Below are 9248 nucleotides of genomic sequence, written 5' to 3' on the forward strand. Positions count from 1 at the left end.
ATAATCCGATCCCGGCCATCATCGAAACCGTGTGTGAAAACGAGCAAAAGCGCTTATCGACATTTTACAGGCCTCTAGCGTTCGTTTCTGTCAAAAACTGCAGCGAGACGTACTCGACGGTACATAATTTTGTGTCTCGCGAAAACGTGCCCACGGGTACGTCTCTCCTATGAGACCAGGTTGTATCTATGATGTCCTGCATTTTCCTAGTTTTGATTTATGATTAAAGACTGCCTTTTGAACTCTACTCCGTCATTCAATCATTACAGCCACTTATGTGACAGAACACAGAACCCTAAATAAATAAGAAATGTACTTACCAGCTGTCCAGTTGCTCTGTCTAGAGCAGGAGCAGTGTAATCTAAAGGACCACACCAAGGACTTCTTAGATCTGGTGAGCCTAATCATCTTTCCTAAACGCCAGCTGTGTGTTTTTACTGACAAGCCTAAATGAGTGGTGTAAGGCACACCTGCCCGATGAGGACATTGCCATCCCCACTCCAAACCCAAAGCCCAGCCAGTCACTGCCACCACTCTGCACGGAACTAATGCCAGAGCCCACCGCAGACGCAGAGCCTGAGCCTGCTGCAATGACCCAGTAAAGAGGGCTGAGCCAACCATCGCCCCGGAACGCGAGCCCGACAAAAGGTCTGACCAGGTGTGTGAGCTGGCAAAACAGTGAGTTCCAGTGGCCATGCTTGTGGAATACAAGGGAATGGAAGGAAGCCCCACCCATACTCCAGCCACTGAGGGTGAGCTAGATCTGGCCTCTGAGAATGATGATTATTATGAGGATTATTATGGTCACTCCACCTCAGCTCGTCGACCTGTCAGCTCCACCTTGACTCCTCCCTCCCTCGGCTCCACCTGGGACCATCGTCCCTCCGGCTTCACCCTGTGCAACAGACTTCTAGGCTTCAGCTGTGTTTTATTTAGCTCCCTTTGTTCCTCCTGGTGCACGACAATGTCGAGCCTCATGTGGCGAGAGTATGCAGGCAGTTCCTGGAGGATGAAGGAATTGATACCACTGAATGGCCCCCACACTCGACTGACCTTAATCCAATAGACCACCTCTGGGACATTATGTTTTGGGCCTAAATGTCATTTAAGAGGGAAAAAAAAATCAGTGGATGATGGCTTAAAAGTTTAGTTAAGATTTGTGAAGTAACACCATTCACTTTGTATTGATAAGAGCAGCAGAGGCATCATGCAAAATATCTCCTTTGCATTCCATGGAAGAAAGAAAAACACAGGCTTGGAATGACAAAAATAAGACTAAATGATGATTACAGAATATTTATTTTTTGCTGTGTGATCTTAGCTCTGCATGTGCCAAATCTCTGCCCATAATACGCATCCTATTTATGTAAATCAAAAAGACAGTATGTTTCTGTATGGATTAAAGGGTTCTTTATTAGTAAATTACCACTGAATTTTCTTTAAGTATCATTGAGTCATCATGGAAGTGGTGGATTGTGGGTAAATGTGAGTGAGTTTGATTGAACACTGTCCTGATGGTATTTTAAAGCTGGGGGCAGAACTGTTCCTCAGAGACCAGCTATGGGATTACTGCCCCACAGCTATGGGACTATCAAATCACCCACACACACACACACACACACACACACAGCGACAGAATTTATGACAGTTACTTCTGACCTCTGCGCTGTCTTCCCTCAGCCTGAGGTGGCGGAAGTGCCATGCTTATTTACCCTAAGACAGATCACTCATGCTCACTGATGATGCATCACGTGTGTGTGTGTGTGTGTGTGTGTGTGTTTGTGTATGTGCACCAGAGAGACTTTTAAAGGAAGAGCAAGAGGAAGGCCAACTGGGTGGTCTACCACATCAATCTGACAGCAGTGCATTTTAACCTCTTCTACATTTAAACACAGACTAACAAATGAAGGCCATGACAGTCGCATCTCTCTTTCTCTCTGTCCTCTGAATGAAATAATATGGTCTGGTGTCTCTTGACTTATCATCCTGATTCAGTTGTGTAGAGGACAATGTGACACAGACTCTACAATACAAAATATTCACGGAGGAGGAAGGTTAGGTCAAGTGCGGATTATCGAAGCTCAGGTATGTCTTAGACTAAGTGAGCATGGCAGGCCTGCGGGTATTCAATGTGTATTTGGAAACAATGTGACTTGCTAACAATGATTCAATGAATAATCATAAACTAAGGAGATTATATGATTCATGATACAATTCCAACTTCTCTGTGATCAGCTACACTCATTATAGGTCCATGAAAACAAGCATAGAGCCATGCAATCTCTTTAGTCAAACATCTTCACTAGAATAGAGTGTGCCAAATAGCTCAGTGATTTTTAGTGTGGCAATGTCAGAGGATTTCAAAATGATCTATTGAGTCTAGGGTGGAAGAACAACCTAAACTCATTAGTATTTGTACACGATTCTTACAAGTATATGTTTGTAAATAAGCTGAAATGTACATCTTAAACATAAAAGCATTTGCATATGTACAGCTTTAGAAATGTGAAAATCTAAATAGAGCCTATATATTACAAATATATTACATTTTACTACTGCACTGTAGTGACATCAGTAGGATTTTATTACAATAAACATTCAGATTTTAGCTTTTCAAAGAAATTGTTTGTTTATTTCTCATATCTTTTCAGATAACTGCTATTAGTCTCAGACAGGTTTGTAAGTAGTTTGCCAGGTCTTCTTAGGTAAATAAAAAAACCCTGCTTAAAGAGGTTGTTCTACATTATTAAGCAAGTCTCAGTTCTCATGGAATATGGAGAGGAAGAAAGATCTTTCTGAAGATAAAAAGCATGGAATGGTGCAATAATGTCTTGCAAAAGACATAAAAACAACTATTTTGCAAAAACTGAATGGAGATTATTGAACCATCAAAAAATTTGTGAGGGATTTACAGCACGGAAGAACCCGGTCAGATAAAGGATTGTTAAGGGAAGTTTCTGTCAAACAAATTATTTTATATTAAAAGGGCAGCTATAAAAAAAAAAAAAAAATTCCACTGTTGAGCAGCAAACAGGTATTTGCAGCCGTTGATGTCTCTGGAGTCCATGCAGGCTGGAAGTTATGCGTGAAGTTGCATTTCAGCCACCCCTAACCAAAGCGCACAAAGAGAAACATTTACAGTGGGTGTAGAAATTCATTTTAAATCATTTTTAAATATTTAAATATATATTTTTATTGCCATGGTGTTATTTTTTTTGTTTGTTTGTTTGTTTGCACTATTGGATAGTGCATTGTCCTGCATGAAAATTGTTTTTATATAAGGCGGCATAATCATTCTTTTTTATACCATAACATTAAATGGTCAGTTATGAACTCCACATATCTTGCAGAAGTTATTTTGACACCCTCAGAGACCCTAAAGAGGGCTTCCATCTCACTTGCCCACATTCCAGCCCAAATAATCACCTACCAGCTTTCTTGACTTCGTCTTATTGGAATGGGGTGGCCGTTCACCAGCCATCCAGAAATCCATCCATCCATCTCTAGACCATCCATTGTAGTACGGCATTCATCAGTGAAAAAAAAAAACTTTTTTAAATATATATATATTTTTTTATAAAATTTATATCTATAATGTAGTTCTAAACCCGCTGTAAATGATTCTGTTTGTGAGTTTGCCACCCTGCATGGAGAGGTTCTTGGGACTCCAGAGACACCAATAGATTTAAATACATGTTTGCTGCTAAACAGTGGCTTTTTTAATAGCTGTCCTTTTAATGCAATTAATTTGTTTGAAACTTCCCTTAATAAGCCCTTATCTAAGCGGGTTTTGACAGTTCAACTATCTCTATTCAGTTTTCGCAAAATATTAGTTGTTTTTATGCCTTTTGTAAGACATTGCACCATTTCATGCTTTTTATCTTCAGAAAGATCTTTATTCCTCCCTATATTGCATGTGAACTGTGACTTGCTTAATAATGTGGAACAACCTCTTTAAGTAGGTTTCACATTTACCTAAGAAGACCTGGCAAACTATTTAACAAACCTGTCTGAGATGGATAGCAGTTATCTAAAAATATATGAGAAAGAAAACAAACAAACACTTTCTCTGAAAAAAGTAAAATCTGAATGTTTATTGTACTAAAATCCTACTGATATGTTACTTGCATAATAATTCGGAACATAGTGTATATACTGCAGATATTTTTTTCAGTTTTTCTACTCTTATCAATACAAAGAATATAATAGGCAGATAAATGTACAGTGACAATTTTGTTTACAGCATAACTCCATGTTTGTATGTTCTGTAAAATTCTTTATTTTTAAGCTATTGTTACAACAGAGACACCGGAGGCAGATATAAAAGCAGTTAAGGTGGTTTATTGAGGTAATCAGCAGAGCAACAGGTAAGTGAATGGGGAGTATGATGATCTTGGAGATGAATATGAGGTAATACTGTCCTTTGGTTGTATTGCAGGTGAAGGTGGAAGGAGACGCTGGAGATGGCAGACTGGAACACTCACACACAGACAGGTAGGAACACGAGGAGCACTGGAGACAATGGAGACGATGGAGACGATGGGGCAGGTCTGTCCAGATGGTTGGTGTGGAAAGTCTGTAACAGATTAGGATCAAGGATATCATTCTTGGAGACCCATGAGCGTTCCTCGGGGCCATAGCCTTCCCAGTCTACCAGATATTCCAGTTGACCACCACGGCGCCGGGAGTCCAGGATTTCACGAACCTCGTAGGCAGTACCATCGTCCAGGATAAGTGGAAGGGGCGGCTCGACGGCTGCCACGTCAGGTTCTGTGGAGGGAAGAACAGAAGGGTGGTGAGGCTTTAACAGTGAAACGTGAAAGGTAGGATGAATTCTCTTGTATTGTGCAGGGAGTTGAAGACGACATGTGATGGGGTTGATCTGTCGAAGGATGGTGAACGGGCCAATGAAGTGGGGACTCAGCTTCTTGCAAGGCAGACGCATCCTGATGTCTCTGGTGGACAGCCAGACCTTCTGCCCTGGTTGGTAGGTAGGAGCGTTGGAGCGCCGAAGGCCGGCTGTCATTCTGCGTCTGCTCAGGGCCCTCTGAAGTTGGTGGTGCGCTGTGTCCCATACCCTCTTGCTCTCCCGGAACCAGTAGTCGACTGCCGGAACGTTGGAGGGTTCCCCGTCCCAGGGGAACAGTGGGGGTTGGTAGCCGAGTACGCACTGGAAGGGTGTCAGTCCAGTTGTGGCTTGTCGGAGGGAGTTTTGTGCGTACTCGGCCCAACCCAGGTACTGGTTCCAGGAGTCCTGGTGGCCGTGACAAAAGGTACGCAGGAAGCGACCGATCTCCTGGATCTTCTGTACCGGTCACACCCAGGAGGGAGAAGAACGCCTTCCAGACACGGGAGATAAATTGGGGCCCTCTGTCAGAGACTATGTCTTCGGGGATCCCATAATGACGAAAGACATGGTTGACATTAGTTCTGCAGTAGTCATGGCGATAGGCAGACCTTCCAGGAGGATCAAACGGCAGGCTTTGGAGAAGCGGTCTACAACTACCAGGATGCAAGTGTGACCGTCAGACTCGGGGAGATCCATGATGAAATCCACCCCCAGGTGTGACCAGGGTCTCTCAGGAACGGGCAGAGGATGGAGCTTGCCGGTGAGAAGATGGCGTGGGCTCTTGGAGATGGCGCACTCCCTGCAGCCCTGCACGTACCTCCTGACATCGTTGGCCATGTTGGGCCACCAGAAGCACTGTTTAAGCAGCGAGAGGGTCTCATTGACCCCCGGGTGACCAGTGCCAAGTGAAGAGTGAACGGAGTGCAGGAGTGGAGTGCGTCGTGTCCGTGTGATGTACTGCAAGCCCTGGGGGCAACCCGGCGGAGTGCGTGAGGAGGCATTGGAGGAGGGTAAGGTCTCTCCCGACCACTGGATGGGGCTCATGAAGATAGACTCAGGCAGGATAGTTTCTGGAGCTTCGCTTTCTTCCTCTGGAGCATGGAGACGGGACAAGGCATCCGCCTTAATATTCTTGGAACCTGGATGCTTGGCGAGGGTTGAGTCTTTTAGCAGCTTTCAAATACTCAAAGTTTTTATGATCAGTGAGAACTTGGAATGGATGATTAGCCCCCTCCAACCAATGCCTCCATTCTTCCAGGGCAAGCTTGACTGCCAGGAGCTCACGGTCACCGATGTCATAGTTGACCTCCGCTAGGTTGAGCTTGCAGGAGAAGAAGGTACATGGGTGGAGTCTACTGGGTGTCCCCTGCTGCTGCAACAGGACCACTCCCACTCCGGTGGTGGAGGCGTCCACCTCCACGACGAATGGCAGGTCTGGATTTGGGTGGACGAGGAGGGGAGTGGTGGTGAAGGCTTTCTTGAGGGTTTCAAAGGCGTTGGTGGCAGGCTGGGACCAGGACAGAGACTTGGGCTACTTGCGTAACAGATTGGTGAGTGGGCTGACAATGGTGCTGTAGTTTTTAATGAAGCGGCGATAGAAATTGGAGAATCCGAGGAAGCGTTGGAGTTCTTTTATAATGGTCGGAGTTGGCCAGGTCTGGATGGCAGAGACTTTCCCCTCATCCATCCGGATGCCACTTTGATCAATCACATATCCCAGGAAGTGGACAGAGGGCTGATGGAAAGAGCACTTCTCAGCTTTGAGAAACAGATGAAATTGCCGTAAGCGTTGGAGGACCTCCGCAACGTGGTGGCGATGTTCGGCTAAGCTCCGGGAGTAGATGAGGATGTCGTCTATATACACCAGCACGAACTTATGGAGAAACTCCCGGAGCACCTCGTGGATGAAATCCTGGAATACGGAGGGGGCGTTGACCAGGCCATACGGCATTACAAGGTATTCATAATGGCTGGTGGGCGTGACGAAGGCGTTCTTCCACTCGTCCCCCTCGCGTATCCGGATGAGGTTATAAGTGCTGCGGAGGTCCAGCTCGATGAACACAGTGGCACCACGGAGATGTTCCAGGGCCGCTGGGACGAGGGGAAGTGGATACCGGAACTTGACAGTTATTTTGTTCAGTGATCGATAGTCTATGCAGGGCCGCAAGCCTCCATCCTTCTTAGTCACGAAGAAAAAGCTTGAAGCAGCAGGAGAAGTAGACGGGCGGATGTATCCTTGGTTAAGGGCCTCTTTGATGTATTCCTCCATGGCCTTCTCCTCCGATACGGACAGGGGGTAGATGCGTCCCCTAGACACTGGCTCACCCGGTAACAGATCGATGGCACAGTCCCATGGCCGGTGTGGAGGTAGCTTGGAGGCACGTTGCGGGCAGAAGACGTCACTGAAGTGGGCGTGGTCGGATGGAATATCCACAAAGCGCTTTTCAACAGGACTTTCAATGGACGTGGCATTGATGGAGATATTCTTGGAGAGAGGAGATCTTGGAACAGGAAGTACTGGAAAGCAATTGGAGAAGCAGTGGTCGCCCCACTTCAGGACTTCGCCCGTGCGCCATGAGATGGTGGGGCTGTGTAGTTCTAACCATGGGCGCCCTAGAACCACGTCAGCGGTGGACTCCTCCAGAACCAGCAGATGGATGTTCTCCATGTGAAGTATACCTACTTGTAGTTGAAGAGGTCCCACACATCGACGGATCAGCTTACGGCTCAGGGGTTTGCCCGTGATAGAGTGGACCTGGTAGTTAATCGGAGAAGGCGAAGTCTTGAGCTTGAGGTGTCGACAGAGGGCGCCGGAGATGAAAGTTCCTGCTGACCCTGAATCGAGGAGCGCCACCACTGGAACAGAAGTATTAGCAGCAGTAAGGTTTACAATAGTAGTGAGTGGTTTCATCTTTTGAATGGAGGGAATGATGGCACTCACCACGGGCCGAGGAGGACGAGTTGGGCATGTGGAGATTACATGCCCCGGAGATCCACAGTATAAGCACAGATTCAGGGTCAGCCTTCTCTGTCTTTCAGCAGATGTCAGACGGGAATTATCCACTTGCATAGGTTCACTTGCTGGTTCTGGAGAGCAGACGGGTTCGGACCGACAGAGGAGGGTGCTGGAGAGTGGCTGGCCCTGGTGCTCAAGGAGACATGACTGCATACGAGAACCCACGCGGATGGCGAGTTGGATGAAGTGTTCGAGTCCTATGGAGTCCTCGTATGCAGCGAGATGCAACCGCACATTAGGCTCCAATCCTTGACGAAAGGTGTTGATGAGGGCTTGTTCGTTCCTTCTGCTGGTGGCGGCTAGCGTTCTGAACTGCAAGGCATAATCGTTAACGGTCTTATTTCCCTGTTTCAGATTGTACAGTTTCTCACCAGTTGAAGAATCAGCCAACGGTTTTCCGAAGACCTCACGGAAGTGAGAGACGAATGCAGAGTAAGACTTTACAACTGAGCCTTTTTGAGTCCAGAGTGAATCCGCCCATTGAAGGGCCTTACCTTGCAGTTGGGAGATTATGAACGCGATTTTAGCCGTGTCGGTGGGGTAGAGGTGCGGTTGCATCTCCAGGACCAACTCACATTGAAGGAGGAATCCGCTGCAATCCTCCAGCGATCCTGAGTAGAGTGCCGGTTTGGCCATGGGACTGGCGGTAAACACAGGAGATGGAGCGGAGACGGTGAATGCGGAAGCAGCAGCTGTAGATGGTGACGGTGACGGTGGTTGTGGGGTGAGTGCTCGGCGCAAAGCGCCCACAAGCTCTTGGAATGGATCGGTGAGGCTCATGCGGATGTATAGCTGGTATGGTCCGGTCTTCTGTTACAACAGAGACACCGGAGGCAGATATAAAAGCAGTTAAGGTGGTTTATTGAGGTAATCAGCAGAGCAACAGGTAAGTGAATGGTGAGTATGATGATCTTGGAGATGAATAAGAGGTAATACTGTCCTTTGGTTGTATTGAAGGTGAAGGTGGAAGGAGACGCTGGAGATGGCAGACTGGAACACTCACACACAGACAGGTAGGAACACGAGGAGCACTGGAGACGATGGAGATGATGGAGACGATGGAGACGATGGAGGCGATGGAGGCGATGGAGGCGATGGAGGCGATGGAGGCGATGGAGGCGATGGAGGCGATGGAGGCGATGGAGGCGATGGAGGCGATGGAGGCGATGGAGGCAGGTAAGTAAAGCGTTTAGAGTCCTTGAGGTAAGCATACAACTTGCTGTAGTCCAAACAAGACCGGACAGTGAGTGTGTGTGTGAGTGTGGAGCTTAAGTGCTGGTGTTAATGATCTTCAGGTGGCGGTGATTAGTAGGCTGGTGATTGAGTGTGGGGGTAAGGGAGTGAGGTGGAACCTGACGTGTCTGTGACAGCTATCATGTACTA

Source organism: Chanodichthys erythropterus, chromosome 12, assembly GCF_024489055.1.
Source record: "Chanodichthys erythropterus isolate Z2021 chromosome 12, ASM2448905v1, whole genome shotgun sequence".
Lineage (NCBI taxonomy): Eukaryota > Metazoa > Chordata > Actinopteri > Cypriniformes > Xenocyprididae > Chanodichthys > Chanodichthys erythropterus.